Source organism: Phyllopteryx taeniolatus, chromosome 3 (genome assembly GCF_024500385.1).
Source record: "Phyllopteryx taeniolatus isolate TA_2022b chromosome 3, UOR_Ptae_1.2, whole genome shotgun sequence".
NCBI lineage: Eukaryota > Metazoa > Chordata > Actinopteri > Syngnathiformes > Syngnathidae > Phyllopteryx > Phyllopteryx taeniolatus.
This window is the reverse complement of record NC_084504.1, coordinates 9,977,711-9,988,143: the sequence shown is the minus strand read 5'-3', so window position 1 is coordinate 9,988,143 and position 10,433 is coordinate 9,977,711. Positions and strand designations below refer to the sequence as shown.

At 43.6% G+C, this 10,433-nt stretch overlaps 4 non-coding genes across 4 annotated transcripts; all 4 read left to right on the top strand.

Annotated features, from left to right (window-relative positions):
* Positions 1-1,097: 1,097 nt before the first annotated feature.
* Positions 1,098-1,170, top strand: trnaa-agc (transfer RNA alanine (anticodon AGC)). The gene has a single exon. It is a non-coding gene; the product is annotated as a tRNA-Ala (tRNA).
* A 1,699-nt stretch (positions 1,171-2,869) lies between these two features.
* Positions 2,870-2,942, top strand: trnaa-ugc (transfer RNA alanine (anticodon UGC)). The gene has a single exon. It is a non-coding gene; the product is annotated as a tRNA-Ala (tRNA).
* Positions 2,943-6,413: 3,471 nt separating this feature from the next.
* On the top strand, positions 6,414-6,486 carry trnaa-agc (transfer RNA alanine (anticodon AGC)). Its single transcript has one exon. It is a non-coding gene; the product is annotated as a tRNA-Ala (tRNA).
* Positions 6,487-10,142: 3,656 nt separating this feature from the next.
* On the top strand, positions 10,143-10,215 carry trnaa-ugc (transfer RNA alanine (anticodon UGC)). The gene has a single exon. It is a non-coding gene; the product is annotated as a tRNA-Ala (tRNA).
* The last annotated feature ends 218 nt before the right edge of the window (positions 10,216-10,433 follow it).

The following is a 10,433-nucleotide window of genomic DNA, read 5'->3' as shown; positions in this document are numbered from 1 at the left end:
CAAGCTGCTTTAATCATAATTCCATATGCGGCTCTCACCAATGATGCTCAAGAGAATGGGCAGAATTGGGGATTTAGATATGACTGGTATGCAACTATAGGTTTTGAATGGAAACACCTTATTGGTGAAACAGGTTATGATTGGTCCAGTTGGTCAAAAAGAACAGCAAAAGAACAAAGAAAGAAGTTTAACATAAGCAAAACGGCCCATAGTTTAATATTGAAATACAAATCAAGTCACCCAATGTGTTTGATAGTGAGCTTGTGGGCCTATTCTGGTGGAAAAGATCCCCACTTCCAAGTAGTATTGTGTTATAGGAACCGTGTTAAACCAAAAATGCCATTGAAAACTTCAAAGAAAGGTAGACAAATTTTAATGGTTAACAACATAACTACTGATGATTGGTTCCTTGTTGTCACAGGAGTTTCAGGACAAAATAACAATTGGTTACTATTGATGGAACAAGCAGCAAATGTAGCGAGAAAAGATTGTGTTGTTTGCATGGGTCCCAGGCCTTTGTTGCGCATAGTTCCGGCATAATTATCACAAGATTGTATTATTCCATTTGCACACTGATTGAGCAGCATCAATTTGATTGATTGATTTTATGTAAAACGGGGGAGTTAGCTCAAGTGGTAGAGTATTCGCTTTGCATGTGAGAGGTAGCGGGATCGATGCCCGCGTTCTCCACCTGACTTTAGATAGTCTGCTTGTCGTTTTCCCTTGGTTGAGTAGTTGATTTCATGTTGTTGTTGTTGTTTGATTGATTGTAAAATTGGGGAATTAGCTCAAGTGGTAGAGCACTCGCTTAGCATGTGAGAGGTAGCGGGATCGTTACCCGCATTCTCCACCTGACTTTAGATAGTCTGCTTGTCGTTTTCCCTTGGTTGAGTAGTTGATTTCATGTTGTTGTTGTTGTTTGATTGATTGTAAAATGGGGGAATTAGCTCAAGTGGTAGAGCACTCGCTTAGCATGTGAGAGGTAGCGGGATCGTTACCCGCATTCTCCACCTGATTTTAGATGGTCTGCTTGTTGTTTTCCCCGTTTGGTTGAGGAGATTGATTGTTTTTGTTGTTGTTTGATTGCTCATAAAATGGGGGAATTAGCTCAAGTGGTAGAGCGCTCGCTTAGCATGTGAGAGGTAGCGGGATCGATGCCCGCATTCTCCACCTGATTTTATATAGTATGCTTGTCGTTTTCCCGGTTAGTAGCTTGGTTGTTTTTGTTGTTGTTTGTTTGATTGATTGATTCCTTGTAAAATGGGGGAATTAGCTCAAGTGGTAGAGCGCTCGCTTTGCATGTGAGAGGTAGCGGGATTGATGCCGGCATTCTCCACCTGACTTCAGATAGTCTGCTTTTTGTTTTCCCGCTTGGTTGTGTAGTTGATTGGTTGTTTTTGTTTTTTTAGATAGGTCATAAAATGGGGGAATTAGCTCAAGTGGCAGAGCGCTCGCTTTGCATGTGAGAGGTAGCGGGATCGATACCCGCATTCTCCACCTGACTTCAGATAGTCTGCTTGGCATTTTCCCGCTTGGTTTAGTTGAGGAGTTGGTTGGCTGTTTTTGTTGTTGTTTGATTGGTCAGAAAATGGGGGAATTAGCTGAAGTGGTAGAGCGCTCGCTTAGCATGTGAGAGGTAGCGGGATCGATACCCGCATTCTCCACCTGACTTTAGATAGTCTGCTTTTTGTTTTCCCGCTTGGTTGTGTAGTTGATTGGTTGGTTTTGTTTTATTTAGACTGCTCATAAAATGGGGGAATTAGCTCAAGTGGTAGAGTGCTCGCTTAGCATGTGAGAGGTAGCGGGATCGATATCCGCATTCTCCACCTGACTTCAGATAATCTGCTTGGCATTTTCCCGCTTGGGTTAGTTGAGTAGTTGATTGGCTGTTTTTGTTGTTTGATTGCTCGGAAAATGGGGGAATTAGCTCAAGTGGTAGAGCGCTCGCTTTGCATGTGAGATGTAGCGGGATCGATGCCCGCATTCTCAATCTGACTTTAGATAGTCTGCTTGTCGTTTTCCTTGGTTGAGTAGATTGGTTGTTTTTGTTGTTGTTGTTTGAATGATTATAAAATGGGGGAATTAGCTCAAGTGGTAGAGCACTCGCTTCGCATGTGAGAGGTAGTGGGATCGATGCCCGCATTCTCCACTTGACTTTAGATAGTCTGCTTGGTTTAGATTGGATGTTTTTGTTGTTGTTTGTTTGATTGATTGATTCCTTGTAAAATGGGGGAATTAGCTCAAGTAGTAGAGCGCTCGCTTCGCATGTGAGAGGTAGCGAGATCGATACCCGCATTCTGCACCTGATTTTAGATAGTCTGCTTTTTGTTTTCCGGCTTGGTTGTGTAGTTGATTGGTTGTTTTTGTTTTTTTTAGACTGCTCATAAAATGGGGGAGTTAGCTCAAGTGGTAGAGCGCTCGCTTAGCATGTGAGAGGTAGCGAGATCGATACCCGCATTCTGCACCTGATTTTAGATAGTCTGCTTTTTGTTTTCCGGCTTGGTTGTGTAGTTGATTGGTTGTTTTTGTTTTTTTTAGACTGCTCATAAAATGGGGGAATTAGCTCATGTGGTAGAGCGCTCGCTTTGCATGTGAGAGGTAGCGGGATCGATGCCGGCATTCTCCACCTGACTTCAGATAGTCTGCTTGTCGTTTTCCCGATTGGTTGTTTTTGTTGTTGTTTGATTGATTGATTTTATGTAAAACGGGGGAGTTAGCTCAAGTGGTAGAGTATTCGCTTTGCATGTGAGAGGTAGCGGGATCGATGCCCGCATTCTCCATCTGACTTTAGATAGTCTGCTTTTTGTTTTCCGGCTTGGTTGTGTAGTTGATTGGTTGTTTTTGTTTTTTTTAGACTGCTCATAAAATGGGGGAATTAGCTCAAGTGGTAGAGTGCTCGCTTTGCATGTGAGAGGTAGCGGGATCGATACCCGCATTCTCCACGTGCCTTGAGATAGTCTGCTTGTCGTTTTCCCGATTGGTTGTTTTTGTTGTTGTTTGATTGATTGATTTTCTGTAAAACGGGGGAGTTAGCTCAAGTGGTAGAGTATTCGCTTTGCATGTGAGAGGTAGCGGGATCGATACCCGCATTCTCCACGTACCTTGAGATAGTCTGCTTGTCGTTTTCCCGATTGGTTGTTTTTGTTGTTGTTTGATTGATTGATTTTCTGTAAAACGGGGGAGTTAGCTCAAGTGGTAGAGTATTCGCTTTGCATGTGAGAGGTAGCGGGATCGATGCCCGCATTCTCCATCTGACTTTAGATAGTCTGCTTTTTTTCCCTTGGTTGAGTAGTTGATTGGTTATTTTTGTTTTTGTTAGATAGGTCATAAAATGGGGGAATTAGCTCAAGTGGTAGAGCACTCGCTTTGCATGTGAGATGTAGCGGGATCGATACCCGCATTCTCCACCTGACTTTAGATAGTCTGCTTTTTGTTTTCCCGCTTGGTTGTGTCGTTGATTGGTTGTTTTTTTTTTTTTTTTTTTTTTTTTTTTTAGATTGCTCATAAAATTTGGGAATTAGCTCAAGTGGTAGAGTGCTCGCTTAGCATGTGAGAGGTAGCGGGATCGATGCCCGCATTCTCCACCTGACTTCAGATAGTCTGCTTGGCGTTTTCCCGCGTTTTTTTTTGTTGTTTTTCTTGTTATTTGATTAATTGATTGATTGTAAAATGGGGGAATTAGCTCAAGTGGTAGAGTCCTCGCTTAGCATGTGAGAGGTAGCGGAATCGATACCCGCATTCTCCACCTGCCTTTAGATAGTCTGCTTGTCGTTTTCCCGATTGGTTGTTTTTGTTGTTGTTTGATTGATTGATTGATTGTAAAATGGGGGAATTAGCTCAAGTGGTAGAGCGCTCGCTTAGCATGTGAGAGGTAGCGGGATCGATGCCCACATTCTCCACCTGACTTCAGATAGTCTGCTTGGCATTTTCCCGCTTGGTTTAGTTGAGTAGTTGATTGGCTGTTTTTGTTGTTGTTTGATTGTTCGGAAAATGGGGGAATTAGCTGAAGTGGTAGAGCGCTTGCTTTGCATGTGACATGTAGTGGGATCGATGCCCGCATTCTCCACCTGACTTTAGATAGTCTGCTTTTTGTTTTCCCGCTTGGTTGTGTAGATTGGTTGTTTTTGTTGTTGTTTGATTGATTGTAAAATGGGGGAGTTAGTTCAAGTGGCAGAGCGCTCGCTTTGCATGTGAGAGGTAGCGGGATCGATACCCGCATTCTCCACCTGACTTTAGATAGTCTGCTTGTCGTTTTCCCATTTGGTTGAGTAGTTGATTGGTTGGTTTTGTTTTATTTAGATTGCTCATAAAATGGGGGAATTAGCTCAAGTGGTAGAGCACTTGCTTAGCATGTGACAGGGAGCTTGATCGATGCCCGCATTCTCCACCTGACTTTAGATAGTCTGCTTGTCGTTTTCCCGCTTGGTTGAGTAGTTGATTGGTTGTTTTTGTTTTTGTTAGATTGCTCACAAAATGGGGGAATTAGCTCAAGTGGTAGAGCGCTCCCTTAGCATGTGAGAGGTAGGTGGATCGATATCCGCATTCTCCACCTGACTTCAGATAATCTGCTTGGCATTTTCCCGCTTGGGTTAGTTGAGTAGTTGATTGGCTGTTTTTGTTGTTTGATTGCTCAGAAAATGGGGGAATTAGCTCAAGTGGTAGAGCGCTCGCTTTGCATGTGAGATGTAGCGGGGTCGATGCCCGCATTCTCCATCTGACTTTAGATAGTCTGCTTGTCGTTTTCCCGCTTGGTTGAGTAGTTGATTGGTTGTTTTTGTTGTTGTTTGATTGATCAAAAAATGGGGGAATTAGATCAAGTGGTCGAGCACTCGCTTAGCATGTTAGAGGTAGCAGGATCGTTGCCCGCATTCTCCACCTGACTTTAGATAGTCTGCTTGTCGTCTTCCCGGTTTTGTTGTTGTTGTTGTTTGATTGATTGATTGATTGATTGACTGTAAAATGAGGGAATTAGCTCAAGTGGTAAAGCGCTCGCTGAGAATGTGAGAGGTAGTGGGATCGATACCCGCATTCTCCACCTGATTTTAGATAGTCTGCTTGTTGTTTTCCCCGTTTGGTTGAGGAGATTGATTGTTTTTGTTGTTGTTTGATTGCTCATAAAACGGGGGAATTAGCTCAAGTGGTAGAGCGCTCGCTTCGCATGTGAGAGGTAGCGAGATCGATACCCGCATTCTCCACCTGACTTTAGATAGTCTGCTTTTTGTTTTCCCGCTTGGTAGTGTAGTTGATTGGTTGTTTTTTTTTTTTTTAGATTGCTCTTAAAATGGGGGAATTAGCTCAAGTGGTAGAGCGCTTGCTTTGCATGTTAGAGGTAGCAGGATCGTTGCCCACATTCTCCACCTGACTTTAGATAGTCTGCTTTTTGTTTTCCCGCTTGGTTGTGTAGTTGATTGGTTGTTTTTGTTTTTTTTAGATAGGTCATAAAATGGGGGAATTAGATCAAGTGGTCGAGCACTCGCTTAGCATGTTAGAGGTAGCAGGATCGTTGCCCGCATTCTCCACCTGACTTTAGATAGTCTGCTTGTCGTCTTCCCGCGAGTAGGTTTTTGGTTGGTTGGTTGTTGTTGTTGTTTGATTGGCTGCAAAATGGGGGAATTAGCTCAAGTGGTAGAGCGCTCGCTTTGCATGTGAGAGGTAGCGGGATCGATGGCCGCATTCTCCACCTGACTTCAGATAGTCTGTCGTTTTCCCGATTGGTTGTTTTTGTTGTTGTTTGATTGATTGATTTTATGTAAAACGGGGGAGTTAGCTCAAGTGGTAGAGTATTCGCTTTGCATGTGAGAGGTAGCGGGATCGATGCCCGCATTCTCCACCTGACTTCAGATAGTCTGCTTGGCGTTTTCCCGCTTGGTTGTTGTTTTTGTTGTTTTTCTTGTTGTTTGATTGATTGATTGATTGATTGATTGTAAAATGCGGGAATTAGCTCAAGTGGTAGAGCGCTCGCTTAGAATGTGACAGGGAGCTTGATCGATGCCCGCATTCTCCACCTGACTTTAGATAGTCTGCTTGTCGTTTTCCCTTGGTTGAGTAGTTGATTTCATGTTGTTGTTGTTGTTTGATTGATTGTAAAATGGGGGAATTAGCTCAAGTGGTAGAGCACTCGCTTAGCATGTGAGAGGTAGCGGGATCTATACCCGCATTCTCCACCCGATTTTAGATAGTCTGCTTGTTGTTTTCCCCGTTTGGTTGAGGAGATTGATTGTTTTTGTTGTTGTTTGATTGCTCATAAAACGGGGGAATTAGCTCAAGTGGTAGAGCGCTTGCTTAGCATGTGAGAGGTAGCGGGATCGATACCTGCATTCTCCACCTGACTTTATAAAGTATGCTTGTCGTTTTCCCGGTTAGTAGCTTGGTTGTTTTTGTTGTTGTTTGTTTGATAGATTGATAGTGAAATGGGGGAATTAGCTCAAGTGGTAGAGCGCTCGCTTAGCATGTGAGAGGTAGCGGGATCGATGCCCGCATTCTCCACCTGACTTCAGATAGTCTGCTTGGCATTTTCCCGCTTGGTTTAGTTGAGTAGTTGATTGGCTGTTTTTGTTGTTGTTTGATTGCTCGGAAAATGGGGGAATTAGCTCAAGTGGTAGAGCGCTTGCTGAGCATGTGAGAGGTAGCGGGATCGATGCCCGCATTCTCCACCTGACTTCAGATAGTCTGCTTGGCATTTTCCCGCTTGGTTTAGTTGAGTAGTTGATTGGCTGTTTTTCTTGTTGTTTGATTGCTCGGAAAATGGGGGAATTAGCTCAAGTGGTAGAGCGCTTGCTGAGCATGTGAGAGGTAGGTGGATCGATATCCGCATTCTCCACCTGACTTCAGATAGTCTGCTTGGCATTTTCCCGCTTGGTTTAGTTGAGTAGTTGATTGGCTGTTTTTGTTGTTGTTTGATTGCTCGGAAAATGGGGGAATTAGATCAAGTGGTCGAGCACTCGCTTAGCATGTGAGCGGTAGCGGGATCGATGCCCGCATTCTCCACTGGACTTTAGATAGTCTGCTTGTCGTTTTCCCGCTTGGTTGAGTAGTTGATTGGTTGTTTTTGTTGTTTGATTGATTGATTGATCATAAAATGGGGGAATTAGATCAAGTGGTCGAGCACTCGCTTAGCATTTGAGAGGTAGCGGGATCGATGCCCGCATTCTCCACTTGACTTTAGATAGTCTGCTTGTCGTTTTCCTGCTTGGGTTAGATTGGATGTTTTTGTTGTTGTTTGTTTGATTGATTGATTCCTTGTAAAACGGGGGAGTTAGCTCAAGTGGTAGAGTATTCGCTTTGCATGTGAGAGGTAGCGGGATCGATGCCGGCATTCTCCATCTGACTTTAGATAGTCTGCTTTTTGTTTTCCCTTGGTTGAGTAGTTGATTGGTTGTTTTTGTTTTTGTTAGATTGCTCATAAAATGGGGGAATTAGCTCATGGGGTAGAGCGCTCGCTTCGCATGTGAGAGGTAGTGAGATCGATACCCGCATTCTCCACCTGACTTTAGATAGTCTGCTTGTCGTTTTCACGATTGGTTGTTTTTGTTGTTGTTTGATTGATTGATTTTCTGTAAAACGGGGGAGTTAGCTCAAGTGGTAGAGTATTCGCTTTGCATGTGAGAGGTAGCGGGATCGATGCCCGCATTCTCCATCTGACTTTAGATAGTCTGCTTTTTTTCCCTTGGTTGAGTAGTTAATTGGTTATTTTTGTTTTTGTTAGATTGTTCATAAAATGGGGGAGTTAGCTCAAGTGGTAGAGCGCTCGCTTAGCATGTGAGAGGTAGCGAGATCGATACCCGCATTCTCCACCTGACTTTAGATAGTCTGCTTGTCGTTTTCCCGATTGGTTGTTTTTGTTGTTGTTTGATTGATTGATTTTATGTAAAACGGGGGAGTTAGCTCAAGTGGTAGAGCGCTCGCTTAGCATGTGAGAGGTAGCGAGATTGATACCCGCATTCTCCACCTGACTTCAGATAGTCTGCTTGGCATTTTCCTGCTTGGTTTAGTTGAGTAGTTGATTGGCTGTTTTTGTTGTTGTTTGATTGCTCGGAAAATGGGGGAATTAGCTCAAGTGGTAGAGCACTCGCTTTGCATGTGAGATGTAGCGGGATCGATACCCGCATTCTCCACCTGACTTTAGATAGTCTGCTTGTCGTCTTCCCGCTTGAGTAGGTTTTTGGTTGGTTGGTTGTTGTTGTTGTTTGATTGATTGATTGATTGATTGACTGTAAAATGGGGGAATTAGCTCAAGTGATAAAGCGCTCGCTGAGCATGTGAGAGGTAGTGGGATCGTTGCCCGCATTCTCCGCCTGACTTTAGATAGTCTGCTTTTTGTTTTCCCACTTGGTTGTGTAGTTGATTGGTTGTTTTTTTTTTTTTTTTTTTTTTTTTTTTTTTTGGCATTTTCCCGCTTGGGTTAGTTGAGTAGTTGATTGGCTGTTTTTGTTGTTTGATTGCTCATAAAATTTGGGAATTAGCTCAAGTGGTAGAGTGCTCGCTTTGCATGTGAGAGGTAGCGGGATCGATACCCGCATTCTCCACCTGACTTCAGATAGTCTGCTTGGCGTTTTCCCGCTTGGTTGTTTTTGTTGTTTTTCTTGTTATTTGATTAATTGATTGATTGTAAAATGGGGGAATTAGCTCAAGTGGTAGAGTCCTCGCTTAGCATGTGAGAGGTAGCGGAGTCGATACCCGCATTCTCCACCTGCCTTTAGATAGTCTGCTTGTCGTTTTCCCGATTGGTTGTTTTTCTTGTTGTTTGATTGATTGATTTTCTGTAAAACGGGGGAGTTAGCTCAAGTGGTAGAGTATTCGCTTTGCATGTGAGAGGTAGCGGGGTCGATGCCCGCATTCTCCACCTGACTTTAGATAGTCTGCTTTTTTTCCCTTGGTTGAGTAGTTGATTGGTTATTTTTGTTTTTGTTAGATTGCTCATAAAATGGGGGAATTAGCTCAAGTGGTAGAGCGCTCGCTTCGCATGTGAGAGGTAGCGAGATCGATACCCACATTCTCCACCTGACTTTAGATAGTCTGCTTTTTGTTTTCACGCTTGGTTGTGTAGTTGATTGGTTATTTTTGTTTTTGTTAGATTGCTCATAAAATGGGGGAGTTAGCTCAAGTGGTAGAGCGCTCCCTTAGCATGTGAGAGGTAGGTGGATCGATATCCGCATTCTCCACCTGACTTCAGATAGTCTGCTTGGCATTTTCCCGCTTGGGTTAGTTGAGTAGTTGATTGGCTGTTTTTGTTGTTTGATTGCTCAGAAAATGGGGGAATTAGCTCAAGTGGTAGAGCGCTCGCTTTGCATGTGAGATGTAGCGGGATCGATGCCTGCATTCTCCATCTGACTTTAGATAGTCTGCTTGTCGTTTTCCCGCTAGAGTAAGTTTTTGGTTGGTTGTTGTTGTTGTTTGATTGATTGATTGATTGATTGACTGTAAAATGAGGGAATTAGCTCAAGTGGTAAAGCGCTCGCTGAGGATGTGAGAGGTAGTGGGATCGATACCCGCATTCTCCACCTGATTTTAGATAGTCTGCTTGTTGTTTTCCCCGTTTGGTTGAGGAGATTGATTGTTTTTGTTGTTGTTTGATTGCTCATAAAATGGGGGAATTAGCTCAAGTGGTAGAGTGCTCGCTTAGCATGTGAGAGGTAGAGCGCTTGCTTAGCATGTGAGAGGTAGCGGGATCGATACCCGCATTCTCCACCTGACTTCAGATAGTCTGCTTGGCGTTTTCCCGCTTGGTTGAGTAGTTGTTGTTTTTCATTGTTTGATTGATTGATTGATTGTAAAACGGGGGAATTAGCTGAAGTGGTAGAGCGCTCGCTTAGCATGTGAGAGGGAGCTTGAGCGATGCCCGCATTCTCCACCTGCCTTTAGAAAGTCTTCTTGTCGTTTTCCCGTTGAGTAGATTGGTTGTTTTTGTTGTTTGATTGATTGATGGTTGAGTAGTTGATTGGTTGTTTTTGTTTTTGTTAGATTGCTCACAAAATGGGGGAATTAACTCAAGTGGTAGAACGGTCGATTTGCATGTGAGAGGTAGTGGGATCGATGCCTGCATTCTCCACCTGACTTTAGATAGTCTGCTTGGCATTTTCCCGCCTGGTTTAGTTGAGTAGTTGATTGGCTGTTTTTGTTGTTGTTTGATTGATCGGAAAATGGGGGAATTAGCTCAAGTGGTAGAGTGCTCGCTTTGCATGTGAGAGGTAGCGGGATCGATACCCGCATTCTCCACCTGACTTTAGATAGTCTGCTTGTCGTTTTCCCGTTTGGTTGAGTAGATTGGTTGTTTTTACGGTTGTTTGATTGACTGTAAAACGGGGGAATTAGCTCAAGTGGTAGAGCGCTCGCTTAGCATGTGAGAGGTAGCGGGATCAATACCTGCATTCTCCACCTGACTTTAGATAGTCTGCTTTTTGTTTTCCTGCTTGGTTGAGTTGTCACCCTGGAAC